Raw genomic sequence first — 13,040 nt, 5'->3', positions numbered from 1 at the left:
ATGGCCTGTGTGCATGTCCTTGGGAGGATGTCTTAATTGTTAGCTGATACAGACAAGTCCAGCCCACTGTGGGAGCGCCATCACTAGGCGGGTAGACCTGGGCTGTGTGACAAAGCTAGCCAGTCCCTCCACCATTCCTTCTCCAGGTTTCTATTGACTTCCTGTCCCGACTCCTCTCGGAGGTGGGTTGATTCTCTTTTCTTCTGTAAGTTGTTCTTGGTCACACTATTTGTCACAGTGACAAAGGGTAGATAAACAATGTCTTTTCAGTAAACAAGAGAAAGATCCTTGCAAGGACAGAAACTGAGAAAATTAGCAATAGAGGAGAAAATAAGAATCAAAAGTCTCTCTTTCTTCTGGTCAATACTTGGATAAGCACTGTAAATATTGCTTCAAATTAAATTCTACAAAGATTGAGTCCCTGTGTGTTTTCTCTAACTTTCCCTGTTGGGCGTTCCTCCCCACCATCTTTATCAGTCTTTCCTTTTTTTCCCACCCCCTTTTCCTCCTACAACAATGCCAACGGCCATACCTCGATGAAAGGAAGCTGACATATTTCATTGGATTTGTGTCTCATTTATGCAAAAGAACATGCTGCATCCCAACAGCCCTCACTATGAATCTTCTATGACTGCATTCAACACAGCCTCTCTCTTTCAATTAATGGACTAGGCTCTCCCCCGTCTCAGCATAAAGTCCCTATCTTAACAGGATCGTCACAATCCAAACTGGGAAGCAGGTCACCTTTTATCCATCCATATTTGAAAAGGACTGTGGTAGAACATTGGAAGTTAATAAAAATGTGTAATTGTTTTTAAAAGCTTACAAGGAAAGTTAATAAAAGAAAATAGATTAGTTGTAGCTTGCCAGAGAATCAGATGCTGTGGAAATCACCGCAGCATTTGGAATAGAATGTCCTTGGAAGAGAGGCAGGAGAGCTGAACCCAAGGCTACTTCACCCACAAATTGGCACTGTTTGCCAGCACCTTGCAGATCCCATTGAAGGGGCGCGAATCCCCTTCAATAAACAGATGCACGAGCATTAGACAGGGAAGACATGTTTCCCATGGTGCCTGCGAACACCCCTTTCACACCATTTGTCCCATGCTGCCGCCTAAGTCTCTGCTTCCCAAGCAAAGATCTGCTTGCTGACCTGGGATGTATATTGATCTCGAGATGTTTAAACTAACTTTTGTGAATTTTCAAGTTTGATCCAGATATCTAAATTCCACGCATTTTCTTTTTCAGAAGGAAGACCATCTTTCCATAGATTATCTGTCTCTCCACAGTGTCATCTTCCCCTGTTCGCTTCTGGAGCTAAGGCACAGATACCTGCAGAACACTATTGGTCATGAGCGAGTAACAGGGCAGAATACAGGCTTCTGGAGGGCAGGGGGACCATATAGATACATGTGCCAAAGGATTGTTCTACCTCAAGTCTCAGATTACTTTAGTTATTAGAGAAGAATTAGTAAGAATAACAGAAAGTTTGAAGAGAGAAACTGAAAAACAGCAAGGGACATGGACGGATACCTACTATCCACTGAGCCCATGGGGAGGAAGCTGAGGGAGGTATCAAAACAAGTATTCCTAGACACCAACTTCCCCAGGGTGTCACATCTAGTAGCCATGCTTGCTATAAAAATCCAAGCCTCGCACCTGCATTTTCATTCTTCACAAACTCATTGCTTAACAGCAACTAAAGTCCCCTGAAGAATTCTTTACCCAGGTATCTAGTGGCTTTGCAGAATGAATTGGACATCTCAGAGTTTCACCTGGAAATAATTGCATTAGAACCTGAAACTTTCTGTCACAGGATTTTCCCCACAATTCTCTGAGTTTTCTAGTGTATGTACACAGTCTACTAATTACTTTAACACTAATGTCAGATTTAGGGATGGTACCATCCTTTCCAAATATCTTCCATGGACTCATGACAGCTTCCATGTACTTCCAGAGCATCTATAACGTATATTTTGCCTCCTTTTTCCCACTGAACAAAACAGAAACATATAATTCCAATTTCTAAGAATTGAAATAGCCAAAAAAGCAAACCAAAGTATGTCCTAAGTTATATACTACTTAGAGGCCCCGATGTCTGTCTGCCTTCCCAACCTGCCCTAGCAGGTTTTTATTGTTATGGAAAACCCATTTGTTTTGTGGGATTTCTGACATCTTCCTTGTCTGCATTGTTCTCCTGTGTCTGTGCATAGCTAATATGTAAGAAATCAAATTCCCTGGGAAGCATGTTATCTGAAAGTTACAATCAGTATATGCCACTATGTTTAATTTTTTTCTAAATTTTCCTTCATCCTCTTTGTCGATACCTATTTTTAAAAGTCATTATTGCCTTCCAGCTGTCCAAATTTTCTTCTCATTTTTCTCTTGAAAACTGACTTAAAGCAGGAGGTCAATATCTCGGCCATCATTAATTTCACGCCCTCCTCTTCTCATTTATTCCCTGGTCTTTTTTCTCTTGAGGATCACTTTTTTTTCCTTGAAACATTTATAAAAGACTTTCTTACTCCATTTAACCTCTTTTACTAGCAATATCTCATTTCCCACATTTGTGCTTCTTATCTTTTTTTTTTCTAGCTTTAACTTGTTACATCTATTTTTATATAGTCCCTGCCTTCTTCAGCAGCAGGACAACTGTCCTGTTAGACATGGGTCTTAAACAACCACTGGGAATAATACACTATATTTTTACAAGACTCTTGGAGGAAGAGGGGTCCTCTACCCCTGTGATCAGTTTGGTTCTCCTATTTCTGCACTGCACTTGGAAGCTTAATTATATTCCAAGACTACTTCTCATCTGTCTACAATAATGAATCTTAATACACGTCCCCATTGCATTGTCTGTCTTAGATTCCCCTCCAATGCACTTCACAAGGAGAAATAGTGTGTCTTGTAGTATAGCTATCAATAATCATATTTCCAAAAAGGCAAGGGAAAAGATGGAAATGACTTGTCCTATTAAGGTAAAAATATTTGCATATAGCTGAGGGGTTTGCTTGCTGGAAGACTCCAGAACCATGATTCAGAGATGTCCCCATATTTCTTAATGGCATTTTATTGTATTCTTTTGAAATGGCCCTTTTCTCTCTCTGGATTTTTTCTCATTTTCTCTCACTGGATTGAAGACTTAGCCACACAAGCAGTTGTTGCCAGGTAGTTTCTGCTTTGTGAACTGATGTCTTCTATGGCATAATTCATCATCTCCTCTGAGCTTTCAGGGCTGGTGACAATGTTGACTCCCATAATACCTGAATGAAGGCCTTCATAAATATTTTTCTGGCTGATTGATCTATCCTTTAATCATTTTTCTCACACCTCTTCCCCTCAACAGATAACAGATGGGATTCCATCATCATAGCCAGATGTTGTGAAGCAAGTACCAGGAGTCCAGCTCTCCCATTAAATATCCTTGATGTTTCCACAAAACACTTAACCTCCTGGAGCCTCTATTTCCGTGTCTGTAATGTGAGGAGGAAAACACCTTTCTGAGGTTCAAAATGATCGGCCAGTGAAGACACACTCAAAAGTGTTCCCTTCTATGAAGTATATGAAGCTCTTTGATATCTTTTGTTTCCTCTTTGCTAACTTTTCATAACCAAACCATATATATATGTTATTCTGTTTTGCCCACCTCTCTTACCTAGTGTTTCTCAGGTCTAGGTCAGTTACTGGGTGAGAAACAGCTCATGGAAAATCTGCAGACATTAAAGGGAAGGATCATTTGAGCCACTCCCACCTCCTCTAAACCCTGACTCACTAGCAGCCAGAGTTACTACTTTTGTTTAGAAGAGGAGGAGAGACTCTGAAGGAAGAGCTAAGTGGGACGCTTTGATATTTAACTGAATTTACCCCATTGAGGTAAGGTGTTGGGTCTCCAGTGGGTCTGGAAGGCATTTTGGAAAGAAAAGGGAGACACATGTGAGTCCAATCGTAAGCAAAGTCTCCTTAGTTCAACATAAAAACAGAAACACTAAGTCAAATCAGATGCTTATACATTTTTTAATCCCATCATAAAACATTTTGTTTTGACAGCCTGGTAATGTAAGTAGAAACACCGATCCAAAGAGCCAACGTCCCTGCCTACTACCTGTGAGTCTAGTCTTTCCTGGGTATAAATAGAAAAAAAAATGTATGTTTATGTAAGGGGAAACCCTGATTTACTAGAACTGATTGCTTCGTAGTCTAATTACTTTTCAACTGGCTGTTCCAAATTAAGATGTCATTGATGGCTTTTGGTGATATATTTCATTTTAAGCAAATTTATTCTATAGTAGAGTACATCATAATGGGAAGCAGACTTCCGACTCTTCCCTCCTCTTTGTAGCCTGATATCTTGACAAGTAAATTAAATTTAGCAGTTAAAATGCTTCCATTAGTAATTTTATTAAGTTAATTAAAGTATCTCTCTTTCTGAATTTTAACTACCTTTCTTTCAGAACAATGTTGATTTCTTTCTCTCTTTACTTTTTAATTTCATGTCTTTAAAGACTCTGATATGTCACAGGACCAATCAACAAATCCATCAGTATTGCATTCCCATGGCCAAGATGCTACCAAGCAAGTTGAGCAATGAGCATAGTTCTGAAGTTCTTAAAGGGGGCCTGCTTCCAGAGGCAGAACTTGCGTTTACACATCTTTAAAAGCAGGATGAAGATGGGAGCAGGGATCAAGGAGAAGAATATGCATGCTTTTGAGGCTTGCTGTATTTTCACTAGGAACCAGCGTCTTCATATCTTCAGGTACGCCCTAAGTGGCTCAAGTGCAGCTTAGTTGATAGGTGGAAAGAAAAGCTCCGGCTCCTTTATTTGGTGTCCAAGCTGTGCTCAGCAAGACCAAAGTGGTGAAATACACGCTAAGTGAGTGCTGAGCCCTCTCCAGAGAGTAACCTTTTCTTTTCTTTCCTTCATTTTAAGTAGAATTTTTTAAATTTATTCTTTGTGTCTTTCACATCATGCATCTCAATCTCATTTGTCTCCCTGTCCCTTTGTATCCACTCTCTGCCCTTGCAACTCCACCCCCCCTCCACCGCCAACCCAATCACATAAAATTTAGGTGAAAAAAAAAGGAATAACCTTGTTATGGAAGCTGTAGTATGGCACAGTGAGTCGTACAGTAAATCATTTTATCCATGAATCTTTACTTGCAAGTGTTCATTGCAAAGAGTCATTGGTCTGGTTCAAGGCCTCCAGTTTCTACTATACTATCAATGCTGGGTCCTCAGTGGGATTCCTCTTAGATATTCTGTTGTTACCCTTTATTGTGGAGACTCTGAAGCTTTGGGTATGTAAGACTATCCAGGGTTCCAACAGATCATAGATGGGGTGGATATTTGGCTAGGTCAACTCTCAATTCTAGCTCTGGGCCTAGGTAGTTGCAGGGTTGGTCAGCCTGCCAGCTCTCCTCCAGTACCCACCACCAGGGTAAGCTCTCTGGCACTGCCCCAGCTAGTTCAACCTATGCAGGAAGGAGGAAGGGGCAGGCCAGTATTCCTGCTCTTGGGCCTTCAGGATCCACTCACCTATACCTATACCAGAAGGGCCAGCTCTACTGTGTTGCCTGGGAGAGGAGCAAGGTGGGGAGATGCATGGCCTATTCCCGGAGTATTGCAGCTGGTAAGGGGCAGAGACAGTTCTCCTGCTCTTATGATCTTAGGGTCAGTTCTCTCACCTACCATAGGCTATGAGGGGCTAGGAGAAGGTACACACCCCCATCCACACCGCCATATGGCAGATAAGGGGTGGGATCAGATCTCCCATGGTCATGTTCTCAGCGCCAGTGAGAAGCTTTTTCAAATAACTTGAGCATTTGTAAGACACATGAATTGATACCTAGTTTCTTCATGGACTAGTGTCTGCTTCTTGTGGAAGATTTTCTTAAATCTTAGAGTTACAGAAAATATTTTGGTAGAATAGAAGGAAGCATGGAGTAACTTTTTATTTTTTTATTTCAAAAATGGAAAAAAATAATTGTCAGAATTAATTGATGTGGGATTTCCCTCTGTGTGCTGTGATTACCATTAATGAATAAAAAAACTGTTTTGAGCCTATAGCAGGGCAGAACTTAGGTAGGCAGGGAAAGCTAGGCTGAATGCTGGGAGAACAAAGGGCAAAGTCAGAGAGATGCCATGGAGCCACTGTCAAAGTCAGACATGCTGAAACTTTGCTGGTAAGCCACTGAGGATGGGTTAAGTTAAAATGTGAGAGCTAGCCGATAAGAAGTTAGGGCTAATAAGCCAAGCAGTATTTTAAATAATATAGTTTCTGTGTGATTATTTCGGGTAAAGCTAGCCGGGCAGCAGGGAACCAAACAAGTGGCTCCCTTCTTCAACAATTAACAATGCTACAAACACAAAAAGCAACAGCAGTAACTGTAACAGTGATTGTTTACCATTATGAAGTTTTCTCTCTTATCTAATTAATACCCCTTCAAGGAAGATTCTTCTAAAGTCTTAATGTCATAGACATATGTCTTAGTTAGGGTTTCTATTGCTGTGAAGACATACTATGATCACAGCAACACGTATAAAGGAAAACCTTGAATTGAGGGGACTTCTTTTCAGTTTCAGAGGTTCAGTCTGAACCAGACATGGCAGCATGCAAGCAGACATGGTGCTAGAGAAAGAGTAGAGAATTCTACATCTTGATCTAAAGACAACAGGAAGTGGACAGTTGCCTCTGTGTGTTGCTTGAGCATAGGAGACCTCAAAGCTCACCTTCATAGTTACACACTTCCTCCAAAAAGAGCACACTCACTCTAACACACCTCCTAATAGTGCCACTCCTTGTGTGGGCTATTTTCTTCCAAACCACTACAACATACAATCAGTGCCTAAATGTTAACTGATTCATGCAAAATGTATGACTTCATTGCTTTGTGCTTGGAAATTTGGCAAATATTTACCTTATATAAATGACTTGAGATTCTAAAGTAGATACTTTATACTTAATACTCAGAGCATCCGCCTCATAGACCTGAACTTCACAAGCTAGGCCACTTAAGAGAAGAGGAAAAAACCAAGAACAAACTAACACAACAACAAAAAAATCAAACATAAGGAGAAAGGGAAAGCTTGTACCTAAGATACTGTGGAGCCTCTTTTAAAGTATCTCATTGCCAGTGTACTCATTGGGATGTTGGCTTTGTGGGTGAAACTTTTGCATTGGGTGCACCCATGCATTCAGACCTGGAGCGACATCTATTTATAACTGGGAAAGCCTGTCTGTCACTCATTCAATGAGGAAATAAAGGAAAGCCAAGAATAGGGTTCATGCCAATTACCATTAACACCTCCCATCTCTCCCTCCCATTTTCTAATAGCACCCGTCTGAATATCTCACTTTGTGAGCACTGACACTCACAGCTTAGACTCCACCATCTCTCTCCAAATCACCCCCATAGCTCCTGAAATCCTTACCCGTTTACCCTCTTCCTTGAGTCTCTCCACAGTCACACTCGGGTACCAACTCACTATCAGTCCACTGCTCCTGCCCTTCTGCCCTTTCTCTCTGGGAGACTGAAAACCTTTTGTTGTTATATTCTGAGATCATTGCTTTCCTCCTGAGCATAGCTCATCATAGCTTTTGTTCTTTCTATCCATTCCCCAGTCTTCAGACTTTGTTTTACAAAAGACCAAGGAATAGGAATGAATCTGGAAACTCATAAACTCTCTCTGGCAGGATAAATTAGATAAAGACAAAAAATAATTTCTTAGGTCAAAAGAGAATAAAACATGTTTTTCTCTCTGTATCTCTCTTTCTTTCTGTGTGTCTATGTCTCTCTGCCTCTGTCTCTTTCACTCTCTCTTTCGTGTGTGTGTGTGTGTGTGTGTGTGTGATCTCACATTGGTAAAACTGAGATGGCTGATATCTCTCTATCCCTTCTTCCTAAGATTCTTTCTGGACACCTACCTCACCTACCTTTATTTCCTACTCCCTTTCTCTCTCTCTCCTTCTCTCCCTTCCTGCCAGCTCTATTATCAAGATAAAAGGTCTTAAATCTTTACGTTTCACTTCCTCTTTGTCCCATAACATTTTAGTACTTGTTTTGAATAAGCAACTTGAGAAACAAACAAAAATTGTCAAATCTCTGCCTGTCTGTTGGTCTGTCCCCCTCTCACTGTGTGTGTGTGTGTCACTTTTGTAGTAGATTCTTCCTTTATTGTGCAAGTGAGACCTTTCCATAATGTTTTAAAACAGAATCCAACATAACAATTCTATATAGTTAAGAGCCAGCTATACAGACTGACACGTAAGAGTATAGATGATTCAGGATTTTTTTTTTTCTGATTTAAAAACCTTCTCTGTTGTAACCTCTACCAGAGATATAGCACCACCGTTTGCCTAGAAAAATAGTTTCTATGAATGTGCTACAAGGAAAGATTTTTCTCATTCAAGCTTACCGCTTATGTCCTTGATTCTGCTGTTTGCATTGCAGACACTTAGGTGAGAAGTTTGTTTCTGATGTGAAGTCTGGGTCCAGTAGTGAAATTGATTTCATATTTATAGTTGGTTTTCTGCTTCTGGGAGAAGCCCAAACTGGTAGGTCCTTGTGAGCGAAAAAAAAGAGAAGAGAATGCAGTTATCCAGAGGGTGTAGAAGACGAGAGCATCAACAAGTTGACAACTCAATCAAGCAAGCATTATGACCTCTCCTCCTTCCCCTTACATTCTTGCCTGGCTTTCCTCCTAGGCAGAGCTCAGTTAAATGTATAGATGCACAAAAAAGCCACGTGGATTGGCAAATATGTGACAAAATCCCCATTGCTGGTTGCATGGAAAGAAGAATGTGTGACTTTAAAATTAAATATCAAAGGCAGAGAGGTACTGGTTTGGATGCAGAAACCACAGTGGACCATAGTTCTGGAAGATTCTCTAAGCCTCTTTCTTGTCCTTCACCCCGGAGGCTTTTGAAGAGGCCTGAATATCCGCCTTAAAGTGAGTGACGCTACTCGAAATGAAAATGCAAGAGACTGCATATCGCTCTTCTGCCCAGGCTCAGGCTAATCTAAGGCAAGCCTGATGGATGATTTCGATGTTAGTGAGTGTGATTTCCCAGCAGCAACTTCTAAAATCTATACTGTTGTTGACCTCCATCGTGCAATTGGACATGTTTATGAAGGCATACAAAATAGAACAAAATGTACTGTAAATGATGTGGAATTCTTTTTCCAGTAGTATAGCACAATCGAGTCATGTGACCATGTCAACTGTGGGATGCTGCCTCACACCCTTCTTATGCTAAGTAGTCTGAGATGGAACCCATTCCAACAAAGGAACTTTCTAGTACAGGGACCTAGTTAGCTTCAGTAGAAGACATCATATTAGATGGGCAGTCCAAAGTGTGGTCAAGGCCATAAAGGACTAGAATTAATAACAGGAGACCATAATTTTTGTCTTTTCTATTTCTTCTACGTCTTTTTTTAAATCATAGATACCAGGAAGGTGGACTATGCCAAATCAAATATTTTCATATGTGATGTAACTGCCTTAGAAAGCAAAAGCAATGCATCCAGTCCACAGCCCCTTAAATCAAACACAACTATCTGCACATTGAAATGTATGGTTTACAGTATATGTTAAAGCAAATAGCGGGAAAAGTTTCTCTAAGGAGTAAAAACCTCAAGTGCATGCCGATGCAACGTGGTTGGCTAATATTTACTGCTTCTTTGCTAAGGTCCAAGATATTTGGTTCTGCAGACACCAAAAGCAGGCATGCCTTATGTCTGTCTACCAAGCATGCCTAAAGAAAGTTTCTTTTCAATTAAATAAGACATTAGCATTGACCTTCTTGAGCCTTGTTAGAGAGAAAAAGCAAACGCTACTGCACAAAGACTGCTTTTCATGAGATCCTGAAAACAATTCTCGGATGCAGCACCACCTGCCCTCCCTTGTCCATTGAGATGTTCTACGGGGATGCCATTATCTTCTCCTGAGGTTATCTTCTGGGATACATTCCGTGTATTTCATATATGTATCTGAATAGTTCTACCCAGGAATTTGAAGCAATTTCTGTTTGAATCAGTGTAGAAAAATAGAAATTGAGAACAGCTATTAGTTAAAGCACAGACGTCTATGTCATAGCTGCTCCCATTCCTGGAGCTCTAGTCGTGAATATTTCACATTCCACTGGTTATATCATTATTCCTATACACACCGATCGCGCTCTCGGATATTACAAGGCAGAGACCATCTTATTCAACTTTAAATTGCTAAAACATCATAATATTTGGTATATTGGTCTTGAGTAGTGAAATGATTGTGTGAACGAATGAAGCAGGCCATTTGTATTTAAATCCAGACAATGACTATTTGTGCTTCAGTCACTCTGTAATGAGAACTGTCTGGAAGAGTTTTCAGAGAGCACTGGAGAAAACTTGGCTGGCTATTCTTGGAGAACACACTGACTATTTGTTGGATGGAGATAGTTCACCGAGGAAGCAGATTTTGACCCTTCAAGAACTTGAATGTGATGATGAGCTTACGACAGTTCTAAAAGCCAACATACGGTCGGTGGCCAGATTGTGGTTCTGGACTCAGAGGCTTCCATTTGGAAGCCAGACAAGCATTTGAATTATGGGTCTAATGAAAGTGTCAATAGCAATCCTGTTACTGGAGGAGCTGTAAAACCCTGCTTAATGAACTAGGCAGGGACACAGAAACACAATGGTCTAAAATGTACTGTAGGAGAAAATGATAATTAGCCCAGATTTCATGTACAAGATAAAATGCATAGGGATGATATTACCACTGAGCATATTATAGCCCTTCAGGGGACTGTTTTGTTAACAGTGTTTGGCTCAGCCTTTTCCATCCTCCTTGTACGGGTTGAGATTCACTCCACAGTCACAGGGCTGAGAGTTAGGGAAGGATGTCAGACAGTAAAATTCCTGTCATAGATGCTGACGAAGGTTAGTGACAAAGGGTTCCAGTACCCTGCTCTCTGGGAACTGCATATAAGATGCCTGCTTTACCACCTTCAAGAACCCTAGGAAGCACTTGCTCTTATCACCCTGCTCCTGAGCTAGCAAAGGGCAGAATGAAGGGTCCATTTGACTTTGTGTGCTGCAGAAGTAGTCTCCTTTCTCCAGATAGCTTGGGTGTGTGTGTTTCTTCCCCAAAATTTTTGTTTTAAAGTATCATATTGTAAAGACGATAAACATCCCAAAATTAAAAGGAGGAGCTGAGTCTGGATGTGGGTCAAGGTTAGTGTGCTGAAGAAAGCTGGAAGAGTTCATGTACCTGTATTCACTCCGTGATTGTAGGTCTCTGTAGGGAAGAAGATGGACAGACAGCAGCCATATGAAATGAGAAGTGAGGCTTAAAAGGGGGTATTTGTTTGGGAGAAGACAAAGATTAAAAAGATTTTGTAAAGGGGAGTCAGGGGAAAACATATTAGAAACTGGTTTTCATGTTTAATATGTACTGGGCACCCAAATATAAATTCTCCCAATGGGGTAGAGAAAAGGGAGCATGCTTTGCCAAGCTAACCCACAGGCAAATCCTAGATAACCCACATGCTAAACCTCCTGCCAGACACAAGTCTATTTGTAAATTACTCCACTTAATTCTCCAGGTCACATTGCCTTTCTCTGCAAAGTGGTTTATGACATTCACAATTAGGAGTTTGCTACGAAAATGAATGAACGAAGTATGAAGTAAACTGCTATGATAGTTTAAAACTGAGTCACTTTTGAAAAGTCATTTTGTTTCCCATGTTCTGGATAATGTGTTTGAGAATATAGTTTCTAGCCTCCCCCATCACCCCATTGTGCAATCAAATTGAATGACTCTCTGCTCTTAGAATGATCACTCATTCACATGTATTCAATAAATGAAGCCCAAACACAATGAGGCACTTCTGCTAGAGTCTCCCAGAGAGCGAGGCCCTGGTCTCTTCCTGGATGAAGCAGAAACAGAAGTAAAGAAAGCATTAACCCACACCGACTGCACAGATTGAACAAACGCCACAGAGGCTTCTGTTTGCTAGACTCTTCCAAGCCCATCACCTCATTGGCTCTTAGAGGGAACCCATAATTGATTCATTATTCCTTTTTAACATAGAATCTAGATCTCAGAGTGGCCAGTGATTTCCCAAATTCATTCAGCAATACACAATCTATCTTCTCTAAGATTCTTGTCCCTTTTCTTTCCAGAGCAGAAAAAACACTCTTAAATAAATACACAGCAATATAATGTACATTGGATATAGAGTTAGTAAAGGAAGACTGAGATGGGTATGGTGGAGCAGTGGGAGGCGGGGGCAAGGAGAGAGAGACACAGGGAGAGTGAGAGGTGAAGGGAAGAAGATGGTTTGGTCACAGTTTAAAAAGTTTTAAATTTATGTGTACAAAATTCACTGAAAATTGAAAACAACACAAAATTCATTTCCCCCCTGAATCTTAGTCTTCTGATTTAAGCAGCCAGAACTGGGAGATAAGAGGTGAATTTATCTGAGTTAGGACTGAGTAGTGTAGCATCTAAGAGTCGGGTAGAGAGGACACGCGAAACGACAGGATAGCAGATGCCTAGACAAGGTAACAGACGTAGGGACAGCTTCGTTTTAAAACATGGCCTCCAAATGTCCTCCTAAGCCAACAAAGACCCATGCTCTCTGGTCCTCATTCCTGCTCTCTTTCCCTGGAATCAAATGTTCTACACTGAGCTTCTGCCTTCACCATCTTCTGAGTGACTCTGGGACGTTCAGTGCAGAGTAGATGGTACAGAAAGCACAGATTAACAGCACAGACTGGTGCCCTAACTAGCTCCTCAGATTAGCTGATGCTCATAACCTGTTCTAGTAAAATATCTAATTATCTTCTCTGCTCTATTAAAGTGTATCTTTTCTCTGTTTATTTTTGAGTGACTATTGAGGAACTAGTTTTCTTTATTGTAGAATACTGTTTTGTGAGTTGTGAAATTGAGGGAGCCATAATTGAAAGGGTTGATATTTGAGACACTGCTTCTCCCACAGCTCCTAATAAGAAATCCATCCAATCAACTCATCTGGAGTACCAGAATCTTCGTG

General features: G+C 40.8%; 1 long non-coding RNA gene across 1 annotated transcript in view; it reads right to left on the bottom strand.

The window, feature by feature from the left end:
* LOC130875800 (uncharacterized) overlaps window positions 1-13,040 on the bottom strand; it is a 454,561-nt gene that overhangs the window by 59,524 nt on the left and 381,997 nt on the right. Inside the window, exon 4 of the long non-coding RNA XR_009057258.1 lies at window positions 8,417-8,562. This is a non-coding gene — a long non-coding RNA (uncharacterized LOC130875800). The remainder of the gene's footprint in view (window positions 1-8,416; window positions 8,563-13,040) is intronic.

The sequence above is a fragment of the Chionomys nivalis genome, chromosome 6 (genome assembly GCF_950005125.1).
Source record: "Chionomys nivalis chromosome 6, mChiNiv1.1, whole genome shotgun sequence".
Lineage (NCBI taxonomy): Eukaryota > Metazoa > Chordata > Mammalia > Rodentia > Cricetidae > Chionomys > Chionomys nivalis.
The sequence above is the reverse complement of the archived record's forward strand: the minus strand, read 5'-3'. Positions and strand labels throughout refer to the sequence as shown.